Source organism: Coptis chinensis, chromosome 2 (assembly GCF_015680905.1).
Source record: "Coptis chinensis isolate HL-2020 chromosome 2, ASM1568090v1, whole genome shotgun sequence".
Lineage (NCBI taxonomy): Eukaryota > Viridiplantae > Streptophyta > Magnoliopsida > Ranunculales > Ranunculaceae > Coptis > Coptis chinensis.
The window spans coordinates 62150195-62165516 of NC_141457.1; the positions used below are offsets into that span (position 1 = coordinate 62150195).

The following is a 15322-nucleotide window of genomic DNA, read 5'->3' on the forward strand; positions in this document are numbered from 1 at the left end:
GTAAACGTTGGTAATATTGTTAAGTGTTACTTTAATTTAGTTGAATTTAAGGAATTAATTTCTAACGGTTAAAAATTGTTTGAGATGGGTTATAAATCAAAAATTCAAAAATTTAAAAAGAGGGAAACAAAACAATGGCTCTCTATTATTTCGATCTAACCTTAACTTTAGTCTCTCCTCTCTCTCTCTCATCACCCCCACTACACTCTTAGGTCTCCTCCCTCTCACTCACTGCCGATACCCTTTTCCTCTCTCTCTCTCTCGCTCACTTGGGTTAATACTACACTGCGGTACCCCTCCTTTAGGTTTGTACATGTGGTTGTCTTATCATGGCAAAGATATCTCTTTTAGTTCTTTTGTCATCAAGTCCGAGTTGTTGGTTCTAGATTAGATACCCAAAATTAAAGATGGAGTTTGATACTTTGATATACATACATTTGAATCTTCGTGATCCATTTTATTATAAAAATGAGACCGAAGTTTGCTATATTATGGTAATCTGTTGATTCTTGTTAGATCCGAAAGCAAGACAAGGAGCCAGGCGAGAATCGATTACTGAAGTTGTGGGGGACTGGCCCATCCGAGAATCTACTACCGATGGTAAGGAATTTATTTGTTGAGTGTCCGGATGTGCAAAAATCTATACTATGCTCATTTATTGGCTTTACATTTTGTCTTGCAAAGCGTGTTGAACCCGATAAAATTCCGTTATCGTCCACAGAAATGGATGAATATTAACTTGTTGATCCAGTTGATATTCTTACGCCTTTGGAGAAGTCATAGTTTTGGAATGGAGTGGTTAGTTCCCATTTTTGTGTGTTTCATAGAGACTACCTTTTGTTTTCATTTTTTTCATATGCAGTTTGATGAAACCATATTCCTAATAGTCCGAATGGGTGCTTTGTCTTTGTTGATTTGTTATATGTTTATTCTTTACATTTGTTTTAGAAAGCTACTAAATGGCAAGAAAGAAAGGCGGCTGTTAGCTTAACTTAAAGACCTTGCCTCAACAAAACAAATAGCTCCCCGTGATTTCACCAAGTCCGGCCGGACCCTCAAGAAGGTATTTAGCTTGTCTTTTAACTCTATATTATGTGATACCACTTAGTTTGAAGAATGTTACTTGATCATGTTCTAATTTAGTTATGTGAACCGGTTCTTTGGTCCCCTGGTTTACTAATTTATGTACTTGCAAACTTATTGTGGGCGTGAACATAGGCTGTTGCGGTTGAAGCTATATTATCTATTGGGAATCTTGCAAGGGGACTGAGAAGCCATTTCTCTGGGGGATCACATTTTATATTGCCAGTTTTGCTTGTGAGTGTCTTGCTATATGCTCTATACTTTGATATGAAATAATTGGTTGTTTCCTTTCTTTTGATCACACAATCCCCTTCTACTATATTGAGCTTATTAGATTTATGGTTTTATTAATATGTGGTAGTGAATTTTGATGTAATTGGTTCTTGACTACTTCCTCTTCTTGTATTATCTTATCGAAGTTATTTATTTATCTTTGGTTTAGTAACCATAGTTGTACATTTGACTTCAAAGGCACTGCAAATGGTCGATAATTGATCCTTTTTGGTTCCCTTTGGTCGACGTTTACATTGTAAGCATTATAAAGCATCACCCCTATATCTACTCATTTGTTGGAAACTTGGAATCTACATCATATATCAATATTATATTATATTGAATTGGTAAATAAGTGTTAATAAACTAAATAAAATTAACATGTATACTTAGTTCCCGTGTGCCAACCGCCCCAATTACACTTTGACCAATTGGGCCGATCCTAACAAGCCTAACCGTTTTGTCTCTTCTCATGTAGGAAAAACTGAAAGAAAAAGAAACCAGCTCTTATGGAGGCTCTTACACAGACTCTTCAAGCAATGCATCAAGTTGGATGCTTAACTCTTCTTGATGTTATAGAAGGCAAGTGATTTTTATACTGCTCATAATATTCGTGTATCACTTTGTTGACAGTAAATTAGGCCCACCTTTTGAGGTCACTAATTTGAACATGATAATCAGGAAAGTGTGTTGAAGACTTCCTATATACATTTTGGTATTCACACACATTTTCAAAATTTCGATGGCTACATGTGGCCTCTTTAAAATTAATTGCTAAATTTGTTTGAAGTTTGTTATCTTTCTCTCTGAATTTGTATGTATTTAGAACTTATCAACATGTGTGAACTCTATGGTAGTTCTTTCCCCTGATTTAAACCCAATCTCTATGACAACTTTCACTTGGATTTTAGTACCTTTAGTTACTTGGTGAGCTATGTGCCTAGAAAGTGTAAATGATGTGTCAACCATTAAATAGCAAACTGAAAATAAGTGTATGTCCCAATTTGAGGGGTGGGAGCCTTCAATTATGGTGACTTTAAGTGGTTAAACCTCCATTAAAACTTTAGCAAAAAAAAAAAAAAAAAAACTCCTTCATTAAAAGATATAACTGTAAAGGCCTGAAATATTATTAAGGGTAATTTTGTAAATTTCATATCAACTCTAGGGTCGGTTATGTAAATTGGTTGTCGGGTTTATTTTTCAAACGTACGTAACTTAATGAAATTTAACTCCGACTCATAAGTCACGTTAGGTAAGTGAACCATAGGCGAAAAATTTGACAAAAATGTCGGTTAGCGGCTTTTCCGCCGGGTTTAACACGAAGTTAACGGCTTTACACGCATGAGTGGGTTATTGTCATAGCCCTGCGGTGAGATAGAATATAGCAGATTAAATTTAGCGTGATAGGCGAAAAAATAATCAAGACGCTAAGTCGAATTAGGGGGGTTAGCGTTGATTAGGACCTTAAGCTTAATGTATTGGGCTTGGGCCTAAATATATCGCCCAACTAGAAAAAAAAAAAACCGAAATCGCGAAAAAAAAAAAAAAAAAAAAAACCCGAAAATCGCTAAACCGACTCAATTCTCTTCTTCCCCAATTCGCTATTACAAAACCTAGGAGAGAAATCTAAAATCGCCCAAATCTAATCGATTTCACCCAAAAATTCAAACACCCAATCACTAACAACACTCAATCAAGTGTGAAGAGTCAAATTGATTGAATTCCAGATCATACCGCCCCGAAAGTGAGTTTAACCGTTTCAAACAAATTTTTAAAACTTATTTCGATAGTTTGTGATGTATTACTGAAATTAATGGTAGGGGGAAAGTTTAATGGCGGCAGTAGCTTGTTTGGAGAGGGAGAGCTTGCGAAATTGGTGGAGGAGAAGCTAGAGTGGAGCGATTTTGGTGGAGCAGCAAGCTAGGAGCGATTTTGGTTGCTGATTCGGTAAGAATCTTCGGCTATTCACTCGGTTTTGAGCAGTTCATGCCAGTTTATAATTGTTTAAGAGTAGGTTAAGTAATGAACGATTGATAAAGAAGACAACAGTAAATATTGCGAGAATTTAATGTGAATGGAATAGTGGAATTTGTTGTTGTTGTCGGAGTCGAAAAAATCTTAATCGTTATTGAACGCGATATAATTGGCGTTGTCGTAGGGGCTGCAGTGGCTCGAAATAGCCCAGAGACCGTCCGTCGAGTAACAAATGCGAAATGGCCCGTAGTAGCTCTGTGCTAACGGTAGTTAGATAAAAATTTATCCAAAACCAAATTCTTAAGTGTCGAGATTCTTCTCGACTTACGCTATATAAGAATTCTCGCTCGCTTGATAACTTCTAATGGTCGACGATATATATATGATGTGTAGGAGGAATACGAGGGATTGGTTAAAGCGGGCTCGATTCGGTTAAGTGGGCTTGAGGAGAACGGAGCTTGCTAAGGTAGGAACCTACATCCCAATATATAGTCTGCTTATTTTCATGCATGATTTGAATTGCTTAAATTGGAAATAGATAGTTTGGGTATCAACCATGCATGTATATATGATATTCATGTTTTGCATTGTATTTCCTCGCTATAAACTATATATATAGATAGCTTTCGTGTGAAATGGGTTTTCTGTAAAATCGGGGTAGCGAGGGATTGTTTCTTTGTTAAAAGTGAAAAAAACTGGTTTTGGGAAAGGTTCGCGTCTCTTGTCTCAGTAAGGAGACAGAGAGATGGATTTTGAAATGCGGGTAAGAATTACCCGGTTGTTTGTAATTAGGCGCGAGGTTCTAGATTTTCCCGGAATGGGTGTTGTTATTTACGATGATTCGCCGTTTGGGAATCATCGGTTGTTATTTACTATGACTGGCCCGTTTGGGAGTCATAGGGTGTTCTACTCGAGGATGGGAAATCCAGGAACTCACACCTATATAATCAACAGTTTTAAAAGAAAAACTAGATATGTAACTAGAGTATTTGAAAATAATCGGTAATACGAGTATATATATATAGATATTACTATGTTTATCACGAGGAGATTTAGAAAAGGAACTGTGAATTCCTATAAAGAAGGAACTGTTGTCGCATTTCGAGACGGCGGATTAATTTCTAGGATTCCAATGTGGTGTACACCTTTCGAGGTGGTGGGCCACCTTTAAAGGGATGCATCACCGGATGTAGTCCGAATTCCTTTTCTACTTTTCTAGATAACCATGCTTGTAATTATCATCACCAGTATGGTGATTAGCTTGAGTGGGGTTACATGTTACCTCGATGAGGTTTAGACGCGAGGAGTGAGAGTTTAGTCCACTCTGGATGTGTGTCGATCCCTGAAAGTCTGCCGGTCGTCGAACGGTTGACCACCGTAAGTTAGGTGACAGCCCGTATGGGGTCGTGGTCCACGAGGCCCACCCGAGCCCTAAAAGCTTTGGGGATTTTGTGTGTAATGAACACAACAACGGCATTTCAGCTCCACCTCCGGTAAAAATCGGAAAACAACGGTGCATGGTTCACACTGGGAAGTACTGAACCGAGATTGCCTGTGACTGGGGCTGAGTACCAGTCGTACCCTCACCATTCTAATAGGATGCAGCGGCCACAGTAGTTGTATGCTGATTGTGAAAACTATATTTTGTATATCAATGAAGCATGCCGATATGATTTATGCTAGTTAGTGATGTATATATACATAGTCACAATATTTGAATACTATTATAGAAACCCTGCATGTTTTAAATGTTTTCTATAAGTAAACTATTATTGGTTATGTGCGTTTCTACTGGGCATAGTTGTTTGCTCATCCTACCTAACATTTCGACGAGCGGTTCTTGGGAGGAGGCTTTTCCTAACCCTAGCGAGGAGGGGGTTATGGGGATTTGGGAGGATTTCCGTGATGCTTGACGCGAGGCGAGTCAAGTTCATACTTTTGGTTGTATAGAGATAGTCTAGTTCCTTCTTTTTCAGATATATTGAGAGCTAGCTCATTTTGATGTATTTATTTGATGTATTGGAGTGTAGTTAATCTTAAACCTTTTGGATATGTATATGGGTATCACAGCTGGTGTATAGGGTGGAGATTTTGTATATATATAGTGGTTGGAAGGGTATTATGAAGTGTTCGAGTTATGACAGGTTTATGACAAGTTATGACAGGTTTTAGGGTTTACTGAACGTCCGATCAAACAAAGGAAACTCTGCAAATTTCGGTAGAATCGGGATAGGTGTCCGCCTCGAGATTCATTCCACGCCCTCGGGATGTGTGTTGGTCTCTCGACGATGAAAAACGTGGTATCGAGGCGTCCACTATTAGATCCGTCCGGAGTCAGTAGTGGGGGACTTCGGTCGCGACGCTGCGTTTCTAAAGTTTCATCGAACCCGATAAACCCTAGATACACTACCCCTAGTTAAGACGTTAAAGCGTTAATACTAGTTAGCAATGTCGAGTGTGGACACGTGTCGGAGTGAATTTTCATTTCGAGGTGCGGTAGCCGCTGCGCCTTGCCTTATTCTTAAGCGAAATGCGACGCTCATCTCTTGAAAATTCTACTCACGCCATTCTATGCATGTGAATTCAATAGGGCGCCTATATGCTCTTGCATAATTTTGAGAAATTCTCTCTAATGTATCATACACTGAGTTGGCTCTTTGTGTATGTGCAGAATAGTCACCATGGATCCGGAAAGTACTAGTGGTGATGATGCTACGGATCGTGGTCGGGAGGACCGAATGGATAGGCTCCTCTCTATGATGAATCAAATGGCTCAAGCACAAAATGAGATGAGAGCTGAGATCGAAAGTTTGAGGGCTAGTCGGAACGAGCCCCAACCTCTTCTGACATCCACTGTTATTCCACCTGGTGTAACACCAGAGGTAGCATCCCCAACCACAGTGAGAGTTGAGGAGTTCAGACCACCAGTGCAAAGTCAATCGGGGTTTCTGCTTGCAAATTTCATCAGGCTACGTCCACCTGAATTTGTGGGGTCTTCTGAGGTTAAAGTAGCCGAAGACTGGTTGCTAGATATGTCGAGTATGCTAGACTCTATGATGTGTACTGATGTGGAACGGGTCACTTTGGCTGCCTTCATGCTTAGAGGTGAAGCCAAACACTGGTGGATCAGTGTTAAGGATGTGGAGACGTTTCCTATGAGTTGGGCTAAGTTTGAGGAACTCTTCCTTTTGAGGTATGTCACCGAGGCGGCGAGAGATAAGAAGCGAATGGAATTCCTCAAGTTAGAACAAGGAAACATGACCGTGGGACAGTATGAAGAGAGATTCACTGTTCTTTCACGATACGGGAAGGAGATGATTTCCACGGAAAAAGCTAAGGCTCGGAAATTCATTGACGGTTTGAAACCGTATATGCAGAGCAAGATGTCGGTCCTTGAGATCGATACTTATGCCGAGGTCGTGAGAAAGAGCTCAAGGCATTGAAAGAGTTGATGATCGCTTATTGCTACAGGCAAGAGGTAGGAAGGGTAAGACAAAACCCGGCATTCCAGGGTAGGCGGGATAACGGAAAGAGACAGTCTACCAAAGCGTGGTTCGTGGTCGCAAATGGATGTATAGGCCGTTATTCAAAGAGGCACAACAGTGGGAGGCACCACCGTATATAGGGGTTTGAATGTGGTTAGCCGGCCACGAGTCTACCGATTCCATGAGACCGATGAGTGGATCACGAGAGGCCACCGAGGGTACCCGCTCCTTCTCGCACGAGCACCGGTGCAGAATTTGAGGCCTCCGGTCGAGAGCTAGATTGCAATCTGTAATACCCCCGAGTACACACAGTCGAGAGAGAGAGTGTGGTTTGCTATGGTTGCGTGAAGAAATTTGGGCATATCAAGCGGTTTTGTCCCAAGTCCACTTCGGGGGTGGAACGAGACCACGTGCCAAGGTGTATTATCTAGTGCCGGAGGAAGAAGTTGTGGATCCTACGTCGGTCAAGAGGAAGCCACGGTATATAATGCTATGGGGCAGATATCAGTATTTACCGATCAAGTGGTTGAAGGTATGATATGTCTGTTTACACATAATGTGCATGTCCTGTTTGATACGGGTGCTACTCATTCTTTCATTGCTAGAAATATGGTGAAGATTCTTGGGTTGGATGTAATTAATACTGGGAGGAAGCTTATTCTATCTACTCCTCTAGGAAAGAGAACTATGTTCTTTGAAGTTTGTCACCATTGTGTGATAAAGATAGGTGATAGGGAGATGATAGTCGATCTAACGGTGATGGACCTAAAAGATTTCGATATCATCGTAGGGATGGATTTGTTAGGGAAGTATCATGCCCATGTAGATTGTTTTGCCAAGACAGTGACGCTTAGAGTACCGGGACAGCCTGAGGTTGTGTTTGAGGGAATTAGAAATACGGTATCTCGAGTGGTGAAGGCCAAGTCTGACTTCAAGTATGATAGATACGGATTGCTAGCTGGTCTTAGTCTCCAAGGGCCGAAGTTTGAATCTTCTGAGCTTGTTCCTGTAGTTAGTGAGTTTGCGGCAGTGTTCCCAGATGCATTGCCGGGATTGCCTCCCTGGCGTGAGATAGATTTTGTAATAGATCTAATGCCGGGAACGTCGCCCATTTCGATGATTCCTTATCGAATGGCTCCTCTCGAAATGAGAGAACTCAAGTCCCAATTAGATGAATTGAAAAGATTGGGGTTTATAAGGGAAAGCCAGTCACCTTGGGGAGCACCGGTGTTGTTTGTGAAGAAGAAAGATGGGTCTTTTCGGCTATGTGTGGATTATCGGAAGCTGAATAATGTGACTATCAAGAACAAATATCCGTTGCCTAGGATCAATGACCTATTTGATCAGTTAAGGGGTGCTAAGTATTTCTCGAAGATAGATCTCAGAACAGGCTACCATCAGATGAGAATTCGGAAGAAGATATCTGAGAAAGACGACTTTCCGCTGCCGCTAGGGCATTTTGAGTTTTTGGTGTTACCATTTGGATTGACCAATGCTCCGGCTGCATTTATGGATCTCATGCACCGAGTGATGTGGAAATACCTAGATCAATTTGTTATCGTATTCATAGATGACATCTTGATTTATTCCAAGACTAGGGCGGAACACAAGGAACACTTGAGGATTGTCTTCCAAACATTAGTTGATCATCGCCTTTATGCCAAGTTCAGCAAGTGTGAGTTCCGGTTGAATGAAATGAGGTTCTTAGGGCATGTTGTATCGGGAGAATGGAATCAAAGTTGATCGTTCAAAGATAGAGGCAAATGAATAATTGGCGAGACCGACGTCGGCGGAAATCGGAGTTTCTTGGGATTGGCAGGTTATTACCGTCGTTTTGTAGAAGGATTCTCTAGCATAGCGTCGTCCTTAACTAGATTGACACAGAAGGATGTGAAGTTTGAATGGACGGAGGCATGCGAGATAGCTTTCCAAGAGCTAAAGACGCGATTGATAACAGCGCCAGTCTTGACTATTCCAGATCCGGAGAAGAGCTATGTGATTTATACTGATGCCTCTAACACCGGATTAGGATGTGTCTTAATGCAAGAAGGCCAAGTGATAGCGTATGCTTCTAGGCAATTGAATGCCCATGAGAAGAATTATCCTACTCATGACTTGGAGTTAGCGGCGATTATCCATGCTCTAAAGATATGGAGGCATTATGTGTATGGTGAGAAGTTTGAGATATTCTCGGATCACAAGAGTCTCAAGTACTTGTTCTCTTGAAAAGATTTGAATATGAGGCGAGGAGATGGGTTGAGTACATGGAGGACTATACCTTCACATTGCAATACCATCCGGGTAAAGCAAATGTAGTTGCCGATGCATTGAGTAGGAAGCGAGAACATGTCTGTGCTCAGATGATGATGAAGGAGTGGCAATTGCTGGAGTCTGCTGCTTCTTGTGGTTTTGAAATCACGGGAAATGGAAGTGGAGATCCTCAGAAATGCTGTTATTTAGCACAGATGACAGTGACGGCAGAAAACACCTTGGTTCAGGAGATTGTGGATGCTCAGACTACATCGAGGGATGGACCTAGGTACCGAGGATATGTGGATAATGCTGAGGATGTTGATTGGGAAAAATCCGGAGATGGAAGCATCAGATTCAAAGGAAGAATTTGGGTGCCTTTTGATCACTCTTTGCGGAATAATATCTTGAGTGAAGCCCATAGATCGAAGTATACCATTCATCCCGGCGGTACCAAAATGTACGAGATCTGGCGCCGTCGGTTTTGGTGGCGGGAATGAAGCGACACATTCTCGCGAATATGTGAAGAAGTGTGCCACATGCCAACAGGTGAAAGCGGAACACCATAGACCACCTGGTCTTCTTAAACCTCTGGAGATTCCGGAATGGAAGTGGGAGAATATAACTATGGATTTTGTATCCGGGTTACCGAGGACCAGTGAGGGAATGGATTCTATATGGGTCATTGTTGATAGACTAACCAAGTCTGCCCATTTTATACCTGTTAAGACTACTTACTCTGCTGAAAAGCTAAGTAGGATCTACATGTCAGATGTACTGAGGTTGCATGGGGCACCATTATCTATAATTTCAGATAGAGGTACTCAATTTACCGGTTCATTTTGGAGAAGTCTTCAAAGGGAATTGGGGACCAAACTGAAATCAAGACTGACATTTCATCCGCATGAACCGATGGGCAATCGGAAAAGAGTCATCCAAATCATAGAGGATATGCTTCGGCTTGCGTGCTTGATTTTGGGGTAGTTGGAAGACTCATTTGGCATTAGCTGAGTTTGCCTACAATAACGATTACCAATCTAGTATTGGTATGGCACCGTTTGAAGCGTTGTATGGCAGACCTTGCAGAACACCTCTCTGTTGGACTGAAACCGGAGATAGTATTATGTTGGGGCCAGAGATGGTTAGTGACACCACCGAGAAGATTAGAGTGATACGGAATCGGTTGCTCACAGCCCAGAGTCGTCAGAAAAGCTATGCGGATAGGCGTAGACGTCCCTTGGAATTTTATGAAGGCGACAGGGTATTTCTGAAAGTATCTCCGAAGAAGGGCATTCAGAGGTTCGGGATGAAAGGGAAACTTGCACCGAGATATGTGGGACCTTTTCCGATTATTCAGAAGATCTCGGAGTTGGCCTATAGGCTGGAGTTACCGGAAAGGTTATCACGTGTCCATAACGTGTTCCATATCTCGATGCTACGCAAGTATGAGCCGGATCCACTACATGTTGTCGATTTGGAATCGTTGGAGTTGGAAGAAGACATTACCTATCCGGAAGGGCCAGTTCAGATCCTAGATGCGAGAGAGAAGAGATTGAGGTCCAAGGTCATTCCATTGGTAAAGGTCTTATGGAGAAATCACAACGTGGAGGAAGCAACATGGGAGAAAGAAGCCGATATGAGGCAACAATATCCAGAATTGTTCGAGGACTAAGGTATGATTTAATTTCGAGGACGAAATTTTCTTTTAAGGAGGGTAGGATGTAAAGGCCTGAAATATTATTAAGGGTAATTTTGTAAATTTCATATCAACTCTAGGGTCGGTTATGTAAATTGGTTGTCGGGTTTATTTTTCAAACGTACGTAACTTAATGAAATTTAACTCCGACTCATAAGTCACGTTAGGTAAGTGAACCATAGGCGAAAAATTTGACAAAAATGTCGGTTAGCGGCTTTTCCGCGTCGAAGCTGGCACGAGTTAACAGCTTACACGCATGAGTGGGTTATTGTCATAGCCTGCGGTGAGATAGAATATAGCAGATTAAATTTAGCGTGATAGGCCGAAAAATAATCAAGACGCTAAGTCGAATTAGTGGGGGTTAGCGTTGATTAGGACCTTAAGCTTAATGTATTGGGCTTGGGCCTAAATATATCGGCCCAACTAGAAAAAAAAAAAAAAAAAAAAAAAAAATCGCTAAACCGAAAAATCGCTGACTCAATTCTCTTCTTCCCCAATTAAGCTATTACAAAACCTAGGAGAGAGAAATCTAAAATCGCCCAAATCTAATCGATTTCACCCAAAAATTCAAACACCCAATCACTAACAACACTCAATCAAGTGTGAAGAGTCAAATTGATTGAATTCGTCATATACCCATTTTGCCGAAGTGAGTTTAACTTCGTTTCAAACAAATTTTTAAAACTTATTTCGATAGTTTGTGATGTATTACTGAAATTAATGGTAGGGGGGAAGTTTAATGGCGGCAGTAGCTTGTTTGGAGAGGGAGAGCTTGCGAAATTGGTGGAGGAGAAGCTAGAGTGGAGCGATTTTGGTGGAGCAGCAAGCTAGGAGCGATTTTGGTTGCTGATTCGGTAAGAATCTTCGGCTATTCACTCGGTTTTGAGCAGTTCATGCCAGTTTATAATTGTTTAAGAGTAGGTTAAGTAATGAACGATTGATAAGGAAGACAACAAAGAAATATTGCGAGAATTTAATGTGAATGGAATAGTGGAATTTGTTGTTGTTGTCGGAGTCGAGAAAAATCTTAATCGTTATTGAACGCGATATAATTGGCGTTGTCGTGTGGGCCTGCAGTGGCTCGAAATAGCCCGTAGAGACCGTCGAGTAACGATTACCGAGAAATGGCCTGTAGCTCTGATAATCCGTAGTTAGATAAAAATTTATCCGAAAACCAAATTAAGTAGTGTCGAGATTCTTCTCCGACTTACGTTATATAAGAATTCTCGTTCGTTTGATAACTTCTAATGGTCGACGATATATATATGATGTGTAGGAGTGAATACTGAGGGATTCTCGTTAAGCGGGCCTCGATTCGGTTAAGTGGGCTTGAGGAGAACGGAGCTTGCTAAGGTAGGAACCTACATCCCAATATATAGTCTGCTTATTTTCATGCATAATTTGAATTGCTTAAATTGGAAATAGATAGTTTGGGTATCAACCATGCATGTATATATGATATTCATGTTTTGCATTGTATTTCCTCGCTATAAACTATATATATAGATAGCTTTAGGTGTGAAATGGGTTTTCTGTAAAATCGGGTAGCGAGGGATTGTTTCTTTGTTAAAAGTGAAAAAACTGGTTTTGGGAAAGGTTAAGCGTCTCTTGTCTCGAAGGAGACAGAGAGATGGATTTTGAAATGCGGGTAAGAATTACCCGGTTGTTTTGTAATTAGGCGAGGTTCCGGATTTTCCGAATGGGTGTTGTTATTCACGATGATTAAGCCGTTTGGGAATCATCGGTTGTTATTTACTATGATCGCCCGTTTGGGAGTCATAGGGTGTTCTACTCGAGGATGGGAAATCCGGAACTCACACCTATATAATCAACAGTTTTAAAAGAAAAACTAGATATGTAACTAGAGTATTTGAAAATAATCGGTATAACGAGTATATATATATAGATATTACTATGTTTATCACGAGGAGATTTAGAAAAGGAACCGTGAATTCCTATAAAGAAGGAACCTGTTGTCGATTTCGAGAGACGGCGGTTAAGCTCTAGATTCCAACCGGTGGTGTACACCTTCGAGGTGGTGGGCCACCTTTAAAGGGATGCATCACCGGATGTAGTCCGGGAATTCCTTTTCTACTTTTCTAGATAACCATGCTTGTAGTGTCACTTGTATGGTGATTAGCTTGAGTGGGGTTACATGTTACCTCGATGAGGTTTAGACGCCGAGGAGTGAGAGTTTAGTCCACTCTCGGATGTGTGTCGATCCCGGCGGTCTGCGATTAAATCCGAACGGTTGACCACCGTAGTTAGGTGACAGCCCGTATGGGGGTCGTGGGTCACAGGGCCCACCCGAGCCCTAAAAGCTTTGGGGATTTTGTGTAACGAACACAACAACGGCATTTCAGCTCCTCTTGGGTAAAAATCGAGAAAACAACGGTGCATGGTTCACACCGGGAAGTCTTGAACCGAGATTGCTCCGCGGATCGGGCCGAAAACCGTCGCACCCTCACCATTCTAATAGGATGCAAATGACCCGCGATAGTTGTATGCTGATTGTGAAAACTATATTTTGTATATCAATGAAGCATGCCGATATGATTTATGCTAGTTAGTGATGTATATATACATAGTCACAATATTTGAATACTATTATAGAAACCCTGCATGTTTTAAATGTTTTCTATAAGTAAACTATTATTGGTTATGTGCGTTTCTACTGGGCATAGTTGTTTGCTCATCCTACCTAACATTTCAGACGAGCCAGTTGCGGAGGAGGCTTTTCCTAACCCTAGCGAGGAGGGTTATGGGGATTTGGGAGGATTTCCGTATGCTTGACGAGGACAGAGTCAAGTTCATACTTTTGGTTGTATAGAGATAGTCTAGTTCCTTCTTTTGCTGTATATATTGAGAGCTAGCTCATTTTGATGTATTTATTTGATGTATTGGAGTGTAGTTAATCTTAAACCTTTTGGATATGTATATGGGTATCACAGTGGTGTATAGGGTGGAGATTTTGTATATATATAGTGGTTGGAAGGGTATTATGAAGTGTTCAGGGTTATGACAGGTTTATGACAGGTTATGACAGGTTTTTAGGGTTTACGAACGTCGATCAAACAAAGGAAACTCTGCCGAAATTTCGGTAGAATCGGGATAGGTGTCTGCCTCGAGATTCATTCCACGTCCTCGGGATGTGTGTTGGGTCTCGGGGCGTGACAATAACTATATGAGACAATTATTATCCTCCTTTGTTCATTTTAGTGGCAGAAGTCTTGGGGAGGATGATCTCGAGGGCTAACAGGAGTGGTGTTATTAAGGGCTTTAAGGTTGCTGATGATACTATTGTCTTTTTAGGAGATAGCATTGATTTTGTTTTTGCTACGTGAGGTTGCAACTTTACCTTCTAAATACATCGAGCTTCTTATTGGTCCAAATCTGTTTGGGATCTTGTGGTTGAAGTGTAGTTACAAGATAAGAAGATATAGTCTTATCTTTCCTTTCAATGAAGAATATGAATATAAGACTCTGTTCGGTCCTTGCATCAAATTTCATTGTAACTTTGTTGGTTTGAATCTTCTAAGTGAAAGTACTCTGTTTCTGCATGGGCGGCATCAAAGACTAGAAGGTCAAAAGGAAAATGTTGTTACCGAATACATTCTCAAGGTATATGTTGAAGAAATTTCCTTATCCAATGATTATAGATATTTAGAGTTGGTTGTTTAAAACCAAGAAGAGTTCTCGAATAAACTGAAAATCTCAATTTAAATATTCAGATTTTGGGACTAGATATATGTGTTGATACCATGGTGGGGACTAAATGATAAGGGGTATCTCGGTGGACAAAGGAAGCGTGTTACAACCGGGTAAAATAAAAAAATCAAACTATTTGAATTGAACTATAAGCTTGAGAAAATCCCGGATTTAGTTCAATGTTCTATGTTATGGTTGTCACTTGTAGGCTTAAATGCTTGTTGGACCAAATAAGGCATTGTTCATGGATGAGATATCTACGGGCATGGACAACTCAACTACTTTCCAAATTGTGAACTCACTTAGACAAATAGTCCACATTCTTGGCGGATTGCGTTAATTGCTCTTCTTCACCAAAGACTGAAAACATATGATCTCTTTGATGATATATTGCTACTCGATGGACATATCGTGTATCAAGGTCCTCGTGAGAATGTTCGAGTTCTTTGAATAAATAGGTTTCAAATGTCTCGAGAGGAAAGGGGTTGCAGATTTCTTGCGGGAAGTAAGACTTCGAAAAATCATATATTTTCTCCCTTTTTAAAATGGTCTTAAATATCTGTTTCAATGTTTTTCACTTAGGGATTGATGTTCTTGGTAAACTTATCGGAAGTTCTTCTTGTACTAGGTTACATCAAGAAAAAAGACCAAGATGCGATCTTGGTCCCGAAAAGATGAAGCGATATTACTACATTTTTGTCCGTGAAATTTGCGGATGCATTTCAATCGTTCCATGTGGGCCGCAAGGTAGGGAAGAACTCAAGACCCCATTTGATAAGAAGAAGAGCCATCCCGCTCTTTTATCCTTCTTGGGCCTATTCATTTCCTACATGGCTCCTTAAGATACCCATTT

General features: G+C 40.8%; 1 long non-coding RNA gene across 1 annotated transcript; it reads left to right on the forward strand.

Annotated features, from left to right (window-relative positions):
• Positions 1–11211: 11211 nt before the first annotated feature.
• LOC147517015 (uncharacterized) lies at positions 11212–13760 on the forward strand. Its single transcript, XR_015213780.1, has 4 exons — positions 11212–11410; positions 11489–11615; positions 12038–12114; positions 13475–13760. It is a non-coding gene; the product is annotated as an uncharacterized LOC147517015 (long non-coding RNA).
• Positions 13761–15322: the final 1562 nt, after the last annotated feature.